The sequence below is a fragment of the Patagioenas fasciata genome, chromosome 3 (assembly GCF_037038585.1).
Source record: "Patagioenas fasciata isolate bPatFas1 chromosome 3, bPatFas1.hap1, whole genome shotgun sequence".
NCBI classification, from domain to species: Eukaryota; Metazoa; Chordata; class Aves; order Columbiformes; family Columbidae; genus Patagioenas; species Patagioenas fasciata.
In genome coordinates, this window is record NC_092522.1 from 112,916,102 (window position 1) to 112,929,220 (window position 13,119).

General features: G+C 37.2%; 1 long non-coding RNA gene across 1 annotated transcript; it reads right to left on the bottom strand.

Moving 5' to 3' along the window:
- Nucleotides 1-1,032: 1,032 nt before the first annotated feature.
- LOC139827773 (uncharacterized) lies at nt 1,033-9,666 on the bottom strand. Its single transcript, XR_011738710.1, has 3 exons — nt 9,422-9,666; nt 3,027-3,456; nt 1,033-1,671 (listed from the first exon to the last, which is right to left on the bottom strand). It is a non-coding gene; the product is annotated as an uncharacterized lncRNA (long non-coding RNA).
- Nucleotides 9,667-13,119: the final 3,453 nt, after the last annotated feature.

Consider the following 13,119-nt stretch of genomic DNA (forward strand, 5'->3'; position numbering starts at 1 on the left):
TGTATAAAAAAACTTCAATTCTCAAACTTGATTTTTCCATTAATAGATAATAGCCTAAATTTGATTACAGTCTTGGACAGAATGTTAAAGGTTGCAAGGAGAAACAGGAAGAAATGTTTGTGCTTTCAGTCAGTGGAATTCTTTGGGGAGAAATATCTGACATTGCTGGACTTGTAAACAGGGTTTTTACAGTTATTATTTTAAATCAATAATGAAGTATTATCAATGTTAATAGGTTTTCCAACACTGAAATACCAACTTTCCAATACTAGCTTTGAAAAAGACAGTCATGCTGCTATAACACTTTTTTGGACTTTTTTTCCTACTCAGGTGAATCTAAACAAAAGATTATTCTGTATTCAATATGTTTTTATTATGCTACCTTCAATTAGATTTAAAGCCTGTTTTCTCTTATTTGACGTTTCTGACTCAAAACTCCTAGAAATTTTTTTAGTTCATGAAATTTTTTACTTTCTGTTTCAATTTGGAGTGAATACTGGTGGAAAATATAAATTTCTCCTCTGCTTCCTCACAGAAGAGTTTAGTTAAATTTAAATATGTACATTTATTTTATATTGAAGCAAAAGAGCAATGAACTAGAAGCCTTCTCTACAACAATATCTGTTCCCCAGTTGCCTGACCCTTGTGCCTGAGTGAAGAGTGCACCACTAGCAAGTTCCTTAGCATGAAGCAGCAGTTGAGTAGGGAGGCAGTTAAGAAAATGACCACCCAACTAGAGGCAGATGATAGTGCACAAATTCAAAGAACTGTAAAAAAAAGAAAGAAAGAATTTTTTAATACTCAGAAAGTCTTCTAATCTCTTGGTGGTCTTGATTTTAATCTTGGTTACACCAAGGAATGAATTAACTCAATAAATCATCTCTGATGCAGTAATGTGGATCCAAATTTGTGCCACAATATGTTAATTACTCTTAATGAGTTACAAGAATGAATGAGTTACATTAATTCATTATGTTGCTGTTAAAACAATGGCATAGTGGTCACAATTCCTTTTGCTTTTTGTGTTGCAGGTAAAAATAGTTTATCTTGTAGGAGTCAATGGTCATAAATTACATACAAAATGATAAAATATTAACATTTAATTGTTATAATCTTTAGAAAAATGAAGAGATTAATCATTTTCCCTACAGAGTCCAACAGCATACTGCATTTGTCTAAGGAAGGAAAGGCAAATGTAACTTAAAATACACATGTTCAAAAAACAGTGAGAAAAGTTGCTAGAAAGATTCCTAATGACTTTTTGAATATTTGGATCAGGGCCTAAATGAACTCTCAAGTTTTCCCAGTGTTTATATTGATATCATCTCTCTTCTAGATTGCCTTTTCTTGTTCTTTGTAGAGCTGAAGGCATTTCCATGATGAAGCAAGTAATGACACAATGCTGTTTGTTGCTGTTCTGCTTTCATGAATCAGTTAGAATGTGGCAAAGCAAAAGTCACTGGAAATTTGCTTTTACACAGGCTTTGTTCTATGAAGGTTGTTCATGTCACAAAGGTTTCTGCTTACATCAGAATTAAAAACTGGATCTGCAAGCCTGCGTGTGTGGTGTAGCAAAAATCTCATGAGTCCGTAGAGCTTTCCAGGCGGTTTTCATGGGAACACTCAAAGTCTTGTACATCTGCTTCACACAGTCAGTGTATGCATTAAAATCTAGCAAAATGAAAGAGATGTTATTCTTTACTGCTCTGAGAATACAATAAATTGGCAACACACTGCATTTTTATCATATTTCATCACAGGTTGTTTGATACTATGTCATTAGGCACTTATTTCCTTAGTGCAAAAGTGCATTGGAAAAACGGGCAATGGAATCCCAGAATGGAGTGTCATAGTGTAAACTGTTCTTTCCTCAGAAAACCTGCAGTTTAAAAGAAGACCAAAAAAACCAAACAAACCACATTATCTGAGGCATCTCAAGGGGCTGATCAGTGGCAGAACTGTATCCTGAATGCTGCCAGATGATACTTGATTTGTTTCCTCACTGATAGACTTAAACAGAAAATTCACAACTTGAAAATATGTCAAAAGGGTGAAAGTATTGCTGTGCTATTTATCTTGCATAAAGGAAAATAAAGGTGAACTAGTTCATTTCGCCCTGCCAAAATATCTGACACTGGGTTGTGGGCTGCAAAATCATACAGAAAGTTAAGTGTTATATTAAAGTATTATACATTTGTAGTATAAATGAGTTATTCAGCTTAGAATTGGTAAAAGCAAGCCAGAAAGATATTTCATATTGAGCAAGGTGTGAATAAATTCAAAGTATTGTCAATCCAAAAGCTTCAAAAATTACATGGAAAATATGAACAATAAATAGATAGGTAGATAGATAGATAGATAGATAGACAGACAGATAGATAAAGGATGATGGAAAAATGGAGTTGAAAGGAACTTTAAGGGGTCATCTACCAGACCTCTCTCTGTTGAAATCAGAAGAACTGGTAGCCATATCAAACTTTGCCCAATATGTTCTTTAAACTTCCAATAATTTATATTTTGTGGGCTCCTTGGACCATCTAGTGCTTAATTAGCCTTACCATTAGAAAATATTTTTCTTATTATTCAGTTTAATTCCTTTGCTGGCAATTTAAGTTCATTACTATTCACTACAGCCACTTGAACATAGAAAAGAGTTTATTCCCTTCCTCTCTGCAACAACTTCCTATTCATGTGAAGGCTATTAGAAGAAAAAATGACCACACATCTTTTTTTTTTTTTTTTTTTTTGTTAGTAATGGACAGCCTTTCTTTCATTATTTCCTGTCATGAAGAAAACATTCTTGCATGATTCCATCAAATCTAAGCATTAAGCCTACTGATTAACTCCTTAACAGAATGAATGTGGAATAAATGCAGTTTATTTAATGAAATAAAAAACGTAACACACTCCTCCACCCAACACACACACACAAAAGAAACCAACACAAAAAAACCCAAACCAAAACAAAACCATCACAGCAACAAAATGTTCTTTGCATGTGTCCTAGAAGTGATGCAATTATATACCTGAAATAAACAGCGTGGACAGCCTGGATGCAGTTTCCTACTTGAGAACTCACAACTTAAAATGCAAAATTGTCTTCAGCTTCTGTTTTGGCATCTATAAAACAGGTAAACAACATATAAGAAATGACAATGTAGAAACTTTCCTTAAGGCAATAGTGCAATTAATTTCATTCAGCAGAGTTTTTCTAATTGGGCGTACGAAAAGCTGAGCGTGTTCCGCATGTAGGACTCCAAGAAAGCAGACTTGAACCACCTCTTTTTGTAGGTATCCACGATTTCAATGTGAAGGTATTAATGGAAACTTTAGACTTCTATATTTGGATTAACATTTTCACAGTTAGATGACTAGCATTTTCAGAGTCTGCTGGTGAGTTACATGGAGCTTCAAAGCATGTGCTGAGACCGGAACAAGAAATGGACTCCTTGTGAGCTTGGGACAAAGAGAGAGAAGTATTAAATTCCTTGAGAAAAGAGGATTATTAAAGCAGAAAATTCCGTGACAAGGTGGTGATGGAAATTCCTGCAAATCCTACATTAGGAATAGTGGTTGAAGACTGAAGAATATGGCCAGATCCTCTACAGGGATTTGTGAATGTTTGCGTTTGAGCTACCTTTGCTGAATTCTGCTTCATTTCCCCAAGCCAACGTTGTGTATACTAGCATAAATACAGCACTTCAAAAAACAATGTATTCTTAATTTTTGTAGAAATTTTGTATGGAATGAGACCTAATGTCACTAAAATGGAATAATATAGGTCAAAATGTATTACCGTAAGGTTGGGCTTACAGACTGCAGATAGGATATACAACTTTTTGGTAGCTCCTGATAATTTTATCCAATGCATTTATTGATGGCTAAGGATGGGATACATCTGGATATACCTGGGTAAGTCTAGATAATCTATTGACTCAACAGTTCATGTAACAGTAATCAAACATAACTTAGTAAATTTACTTGTTCAAGTTGCTAATAGCAATAATTTGAATACAAGTCAAAATCTTTACTAAAATAATTTTCCTGTTTGAATGGGAAAATGATTTGCTGTAGATTCGAAAAGATATTAGCAACTAACAGTACAGCTTACTGTACTTTTTAAAGAAGAAAGTTCCAATTTACTAATTCTGGGCTGTCAGTAGCATCAGCATGGAAGTAGAGCAAATTGTTTTAAAATAATCTTACATGAAGTCTGAGAAAAAATCTGAAAAATTTTGAAAGTTCTCATAGTTAATAATATGAACATACACAAAACAACATGGTGATGACTGCTAGAAAAATTAAAGCATATTGTAATATTATATAAATAGAACAGCATATAATTGGCAAATTAACTAATGTATCTCAAGATTCAACCACAGCTAAAATTATATGTTTTAGTATGAAAAACATACTAGCTTTTTGTACTGTCAATAGTCCATTAGCTTTTTTTCAAATGAGAATCCTACAACAAAAATGATATTTTTTTTTTTCTCTGCGGCTTCTGACGCCTGAAAACATGAAAATAGTGAAATGGTTTTGGTAACTTTTTAATGCTATATTGCTGTAAGGGTCATAATCCAGCATTGCTTGGCTACTTCCCGGAAAGCTACGAAATTGCATCAGGGTTGCGTTACACTAGGACCAAATGGTTTGAATTAATAACTGTTTCTTCATCTGTTCCAGCATCAGTGACACTGAACAATGCCAACATTTTGCTTTTGCCTGCCCGAGGTGCATGATTTCCACAGCTAAAGGTGGTGGGAGCCCTCAGTTCTGCCAGCCCCAGCTTGCACAACCCTGGAAGGGAAATTTGGTCTTAGGCAGGGTCACTCAAAATGCACATCTACTATGGATTGCACAGTTTTAAGGCAACCATCCCAGCTGTTCTTCCGATGTCTCAAATTAGATATTTGGGTACGTAAGAGGTTCTGGAGAAGAAGAATTCATTGGGATGAGGTGAGTCAGTGGCTTATGGTCCTGGGAGACCTGGGATCCCTGGGAGAATCCAAATGCTCTGCTTGCCCTGCAGTCATAAGCTCTGGACAAGTGGTTTTGTTGAGTGAAGTATTTGGCATCATGGATGTTAGTAGGCCTCTCTGACAATGGGAAGCTTTTAAAATGGGAAAAACAACAAACAAACACACAAAAATCCAACAACAACAAACTTCTGACACCTATTAGAACAGTACTTCACTGGTGCCACAGGTATTTCAAGAAAGAAAAAAATATTGTGGTTTATTTTTTTAATCACAATATTACCAGCTATTGCAATATAAGAAATCATAAGCTTCAAACAGCTCTACTAATATGTTAACAAGTAGTGATAATACTGTGACTGACTCTGTTCCAGACAGAATGTGAGAAGCACATTGAAAAATCTTCCTTGGCTCCAGAAACAACTTACTTTTGATTTTGCTAGCAATAAAACAAATTTGAAATTAAAATTTATCTTAATAACCATTGAGGAAAAAAAAAAACAAAACAAAAAAAAAAAACAACACCACCAACAACAAAAACAAACCAACCACCCAAACAAAAAACCACACAAAAACCATAAACACCACACACACACAAACACAACAACAACAAAACAAACAAAAAACCACCACCAACAACAGAAACCTCAGTTACAATGAGTCTTTGTGAATTACACCAAGACTTGGAATTTCCATTCCAATTCTAGAAATGGGTCACATCCCACCTCAGGCTCTGGCTTTCTGTGGCAGCCTCAGTACCTCGTTGCTGGACAGGTGGTAAGTCAGGCGCAAGTCCCATCATCACCCAGCCCAGACATCAGCTCGCGGATCAGTCCAGCCACATGCAACTCTCTTGATTCTTCTGCTGTTCTCCCAGAGCTGATGTGGGTCAAGCATTAACAGAGATGACGGAAAAAGCAACTACAAGCTGAGACTGGCCTAACGAAGCACCTCCTGGTTTGGCAAGGCACAGGCTAATTTTTGGCTTTCCAGGCAGAACTCAAAGGTCCCAGGTTAAATCTTGGGTGTCTTAATGATCAGAACACAAATATAGTGAAACCAGCCAAGGAAAGGGGACTCTGCTAATTGCTTAAATTCACTCTTTGTGTGGCTATCTATAGGCTGATATAGGTGTAGTAGACACAATACAGACCCATTCTGCTTTAACACCAATTCTTCCATTCGTTATTTTCTTTTCCCCATCCCATTATTTTCTTTCTTATTTTGCCCATGATTTGGTTTCTGCTTCCTGCCAACAAAGTGACTACAAGTGCTGTAAAAAATTGTATCTTATGTATTATCAACTAGTTTTGAGTTTTTTGGGGGGTTTGTTTTGGGTGGTTGTTTTTGGTGGGGTGGTTGGTTGATTTGTTTGCTTTTGTACCAAACACATAATGTAGTCTGGAAGCTCTGTAGTTGTTTTTGCATTCTGGTCAGCTGCACTTTGTATGTTAGATGCCCAGGCTTAACTTGTCTCATTACAGACTCTCTTATAAAACCTAATTTGCAGTATGTTTTGTGCATGAGTCAGCCCCTATGGAACTCCATTAGATAACACAGAACCTCGGTGATTACCAGGGAACAGCTGCCTCTGTTTCTGTAGGTCTGTCAGGTATAGCATGTGATTCATTGATGTATTGAAGTCCCAGAGATTTCATCAGAGGTTAAGTACCACGTTCTCATACATAACGCTTCAGAAGTTGACACAATGGGTCATACAGAGATACCATGTAGCCATCTCATCTCTGGTGGATGTAAGAAAGAGAAACAGAAGGAAACTCTTTCCCTAAAATTTCTCACCAGACACTTCTGAGTGGAAAATCAGATTGTTTTTAATAATTTTAATAACTACTTCTGTTAATACCAAATTTTAAATATTTTTTAACATTTGGCCTCCACAACTACATCTGTATGTCAATGCATCCTACAGTTTGCTCATGTACTATTCACTAAGTATTTCTGTTTGATGTATTGTTTCTGTTCAGTTATTCTGTAATTCCCCTTCACCTACCAGTTTTTATATTCTTCAAATGCTCACTAATTGTTGGTTTGTGTTCATCTTTTTCATACTGTCTGTGATTTTGCACATCTCTCTCATGCTCCCTATCACCTCTGTTCCAAGCTGAAGAATGCTAGCATTTAGTTTCTTCTCACTTGCACTGCCACTCTGAGAGCAAAAACACTGCCAGTAAAAGGAGTATCAATGAGTTTTTCACCAAATGCTCTCATTATACCGGACAAAAAGGTTCTATAAGCTTTGGAATTGCATGAGTAAATACAAGAATGTGGTTCATTGTTTTTCTTCAGATACTGTTGGTTTCTCTCCCTTGATTACTTAACTTACTCAGTTCCCAATGGCCTCTTTCATTTCACATTCTACTATATACCACTTATCCCAGAACACACCTAATCATGTGAAGAAAATTGAAATTGTAGACAAATATATTTCATTTTAACTGTGAATGGGTAAGCATGAAAGTGTAAGTTCCTGTAGAGTAGTTGAATAGTTCCTAATCCAGTTACAATTCAATATTTTTCCAGTTACCTGAAAGAAAATATTCAATTATTGCCGATAATTCAAAAATTTATAATGAAACACCGCTATACACTGCACTATCTAGATTGCTTGGTAAGGTGAGTGCAGTCAGACGTGTTTCCTGACACACTACAGGCAAGTGGAAGATTTGCCTATGGGATACCAGTTGGCTAGATTTGGTATTTTAAAGTCATTCTGCTGAGTTTTTTTTCTTGCTTCCTAATTCTAATTTCAAAGGTCTTCCATCTTTGTCATATTTCACTCAGAAAAAAATATTTTTCAATCAAGAGATTACAGACACCTCATATTTAAGCTAAACCCAGAGCTACCTCACCAGCAACCCCTGACACACACATTTCTGGGTTTCCATAGTTGTTTCACACCTTGCCTCCTTTCCCTTTACCCCCATTCAGACTTATCAAAAGAAGTTCAGAAGAGTATCAAGGATGCAGACACATCAGCACATTGGTTTTCTATTGATGTGTCCAGCCAGCTCAAATATTTCTTAATTGACACCAAAGCGGAATGTGTGAAACTTCTAGTGGAATTCCTCACACTGGGATTCAAACCACAATTGAGTACCATATGCTTCATAAGAATGCTTATTTTCCCTCTTGCACTTTGAATTAAAAGGAAAGCCACACAAATGAGGTAGTAAGAAAAATCTAAAAAAGCAACTCCAAAATTATGTTCGTAATAACCCCAAAAGGCACCCAAGAAAGGACTCATTTCCCAGAACTGATATTTAAATGAAAAGGTTCTCATCAAATAGAACTAGAGTTAAATCTCAACCAATTATATTTAAATCTAATGAAAAATAAATACAGCTGAGTTATTAAGATAGCTGGAATAGCTAAAGGTCTGTCAGCACTTCCATTATAAACCTAGTTTGTTCAGGGGATTATAAGTGCTGTAAAAATGTGATCCAGCCTGGCTGAAACTTGGCAGACAAAGGTTGCAGTTTTAGAGGCTGTTGTGTTGTTTTGTTTTGTTTTGTTTTGTTGTTTTTGGTTTGGTTTGGTTTGGTTTGGTTTGGTTTTTGTTTATTTTTTTTCTAATAGGTTCAAAAAATAATTGACCACTTTTGAGTTATAGGACTGGTAGACTCTGGAATTTTCCAACACTATTTTTGGTGTTCCTATAATTCAAAAAAGGTCTGATTTTTAAAAATAAGATGATGTAAGCTATTATTAGTCCATGATGTGAACTAACCATATGCTGCTTTTAGGATTTGTACAGGAGTTTATTTTTAAAAGGCAAGTGGGTTCAAATGCAGGTCACTAGACTAATATAGTTTGACTCATAGGGTGGGATTTTTGAAGTGTCCTCAGCAGTGGTCTACTTCTGACATCAATGATGTCAAAAGCTGAGGACTTAGTACAGCCCCACTCATCATCTGGGACAATGACAATAAACTTGGACACCCATTTATTCTTTTATTTTTATTCTTTCATGCTTTTTCTTTGCAACTGGAGTTTCATCAAAAATCCTCAGTATGGGATAGCACAGATTTATTGCTATAATTTATTCCCTATCTTGTTGTCTCTGGTGGCTTATAGATGTGGAAGACCGACTGAGAATCAAAGACTTTTGCCTCCCAGCACCCACCTCCTTAATCAACTTCTGCAATAAGTACAGGATTAGCTGGGGTGCAGCACATGCTTCTGGTCTTTAACAGGGAAGCTAGTGAGCTCTGGTCATCCATTTCACCCTACAGACCACAACAAGGACAGCAAAATTGTGGACAGTCAGGATGCAAAACTAGAAGAGATGAGCTGGGAACATAAACTACTTGCAACAGTTGTCTGGGAACCTGACTGGTCAGAGAGAAGCAAGGTTACTTCTTTGTTAAAGTGTGTGAACAAGCACCACTGCAAAAGTATCTGTGATATCAAGGGACTTTTACCTTTCATCCCCTTTCTGTCCATGGAGAAGTTTGGGGGTGTGCAGCCAGAGGGAGCGGGTAACGTTATCATCACAGTTAGGAGTTGAGGTCTTCAAAGGGCTGAAGACCTCTGTGCTGACGTTTGGAAATTCAAAGCTCCATAGCATCCTTCCTGAGCTCAGCTGTAGCTACAGAGCTGTTGGACTTTTGTCAATGCCGAGAATATACTGTTTTTTACAAACATGCTTCAAATATGTTTCTGTTTCTCTGCTCCTAGAAGAACCAGCAAGGCAATGGTTTCAGATACAGAACCCTGATGGAGGAAATCCTCATTTACATTAGGGTTCAAAAGCAGCAGAGCAAGGATTTCAGCCACTAGTTTTAAAAGAGTAAACAAATGAGTAAGCTATTGATTATTCCAAAACAGATGTTTTTCTTTCTTACTTCCTTTGGTATGCTTGTTGGTGTGTGGAATGATTTGTGTCAAGTTGCTGAGGGATCACAAGCAATTTTGATTCTTGATAATGTGAAAAAAAAACCAGGATGATGAAATCTGTATCATAAAATTGAACTGAATAATTACTTTCTGACTAACAGTATTTAATTGCTGTGAGAAATTAACTCGTCCTTATTTCTCTATTAATTTACCTAGTGGATTATATAAATAACAAATACATCTATTTTTGTTGGTTTTGTTTTTCTACTTCCTGCATTATAAGTAACTTTTTCTTTCAATAAAAGTTAAGATTTTTTGAAATGCAGGTTTTTAAAAAACATTTGCAGACCACCATTCACAGTATTTGCAGTGAGAAACCATATTTATTTGTATTTAATTTTGTTATTAATGCAACAGCTCTAAAATACTGATCTACTCTTTTTCATACTCACTACATTTTCAGGATCAGACTTGGCAGGAAGCTTGTTCTTATTGAGGAGAATTAAGAAATACTGGCAGTAGGTGAGTATGACTGCTCCTAGTTCACTACATAAGTGAAAAGAAAACAGGAGACTGGAAAAAAACAGAAAGTACAAGTTAAAGCATATCACAATAAAGTCTTGTTAGACAAGTAATATTTTAATACTTCTCCTACTGTCACTGAACAATATGTGCTACATATATTAAGATTTCTTCTGAAATGTTTAGTTACTGAGTAGTGTATACCATGGTAGACTTCTGTTTTTTCACTGCTGGGGATGAATGGAGTCATGATTCAGATTAACCCAGTATGACCCAGTACCTGACTGAAAGTTCACAACAGATTTTACTTCAAAAGCCACCTGTGTAAGCCTTCAGAAGATATCCTGGTTTCAGCTGGGATAGAGTTAATTTTCTTCCCAGTGGCTCGTGGTTTGGATTTTGGATGAGAATGTTATTGATAACACAGGGATGTTTTAGTTAGTGCTGAGCAACACTTCCATGAAGTCTTACACTAAGACTTTTCAGCTTCACATACTGCTCTACTAGCGAGGAGACTGGGGCTGCACAAGAACCTGGGATGGGGACATAGACAGGACAGCTGACCCAAACTGGTCAAAGGGATATACCTTACTATATTACATCATGTTGAACAAAAAACTGAGGGGAACTGGTGAGGGGAGTGGTGGCTGCTGCTCGAGGACTGACTAGGCATCAGTCAGCATGAGGTGAGCAATTTCAACGTGCATAGTTTATTATTATTATTGTTGTTGTTCTTATTGCTAGTATTCTTACTATTTTCCATTCATTTTCTGTCCTATTAAATGTTATCTATCTCAGCCCACAAGTTTCCTCACTTTTACTTTTCTGATTCTCTCCCCCATCCCACCAGGGGAGAATGAGTGAGCAGCTGTGTGGTGCTTAGCTGCTGGCTGGGGTTAAACCACAACAGAAGGGGGTAAACTCAGAGGAATAAGATTTGCTTTGTCATGCTGAGCATCCTCCAAAGGCAAGGATTTGCCATGTTTTAGCATAGCATAAGGGAGAACACTTCTGCAGTCGGCTTGAGATTTGCCTTACCTAGAACTCCCTAAAAACTGCATAGAGATCATATCCCCATTCTCTACCCAGCTTCCCTCACTCCAGCCTGGCTTAGTGGACTGTGCTCCCAAAGCTTTAAAGATAGATGGGAGCCTTGTGCCCAAGTTTTATAAGGGGTTGTGAAAGAAAAAAATATCTTGTTGATCATCTAGGCTATCATCAAGTCTACAGTGTTTGTTACAAGCACTAACTGCTTTTCCTTGGAAGACATGGTGGTGGAAGAAAGGGATCATCTAAACCTGAACTCCTGGAAGCTGTAAATGAAACACTCCCTTGATTTTCTATGTGAAAAAGAAGTCTTTAAAAGTACAATTGTGTTCCTCAGTATGAAATCAAGGCTGTTTCAAAAAACAAAATCAAATTCTCATGCAGTGGCCTCCGGAATGCAGTCACCAAAAATAATATGAAAAAAAAAAAAAATTTACTCCTTTCAATAGGATCTTTGATTTGTTCTCATCATATTTTGTTAAATGGTGAAAACAGTAATGAAAAAATGGATTTCATTCTCCCCTCTGCCAAGCACTGGCATAGGGAGCAGAAAGAGCCATGGCTGCCCTCCTGCTGGGAAGCAGCTGCACTGTTTCAAATTGCAGAAGACTTGCATTTTGCTAGGGATCAGGCAACTGTCAGAGAGAAGAGAGGACAGGCAGCCTTTTCCCTCCCCGTGATGCAGAAGACAGGGAAAGGATTTGATCACTACATTTCAGATGTAGTTAGAGCAGAACTTCTCAGAGCACAGGATCTCAAGCTTCACCCTCAGCTTGTCTGGGAACTCTCATCCTCTGCAGGGACCACAGGTTGTATCAAAATTGGGGGAAAAGTGGAAGAAGACTTATATTGAATCTGTGCCTCCTCCACATCTAAATTCCTTCCCGGGGCTGCTTCTGGACAAGACATGTTAAAGATTGTTGAATACCCAAGCCTCAGCCAGAGAATCTAGCATAATTTTAAATCTCACTTCACACTTCTGTTTCCGTTTCAGTAGATCCCTTTAGCTGAACTCCAAAGGCCAGATGATGAACTGTGCTATGGTAAGGAAGGTCTGAGTCAACAGCGGCTCACAATTTCCATTTCAACTGTCAAGACATACCCATACTCTCCTCTCCCTGAAACTTCCTGGCTTCTCTTGTGACACCTAACTCCATATACTCCAGTATATTTTATGGAAAATGAGATTAGTTCAGATTCTTTCTCAATGTGGTTATACAAGGGGAAATTCCTTAACCCACTCACTCAGAGCAGACCCTTTTGTTGTACGAAAGCAAGCTGAGGAATTTTCAATATCAGAACACCCCACCCCTGGGCTGCATCATTTCAAAACCAAATGTTCAACTATTTGCAGCTCTATTGTTAGATTGCTTTGTTATGTGATACACTCCTTGACTGCATGGTCTGTGACACTGGGAATCATAAAACCTCCATTTTGGAAATGAACTCTGGTATGTACATGACCCACATACCAGGAGCAGGACTTGGTGGCACTCGGAGCGCTGCCTGTGTTACGAGGTGTTAGTGAAAGTTTTGGTCTCTTCAGCCCCTTTTATTGGTTCTGCAGTGGATTCCTTACTTACAGATGTTTTCAAAACCAGCAGTTCCAAGGAGAGTCTACTTATTGCCAAAAGTTTACAGCTGAATTTCTTGGCATTCGCAAGCAATGATTTCATCAGAACATGAAATAAGTCAGAGCTGCTGTTGAAAGACA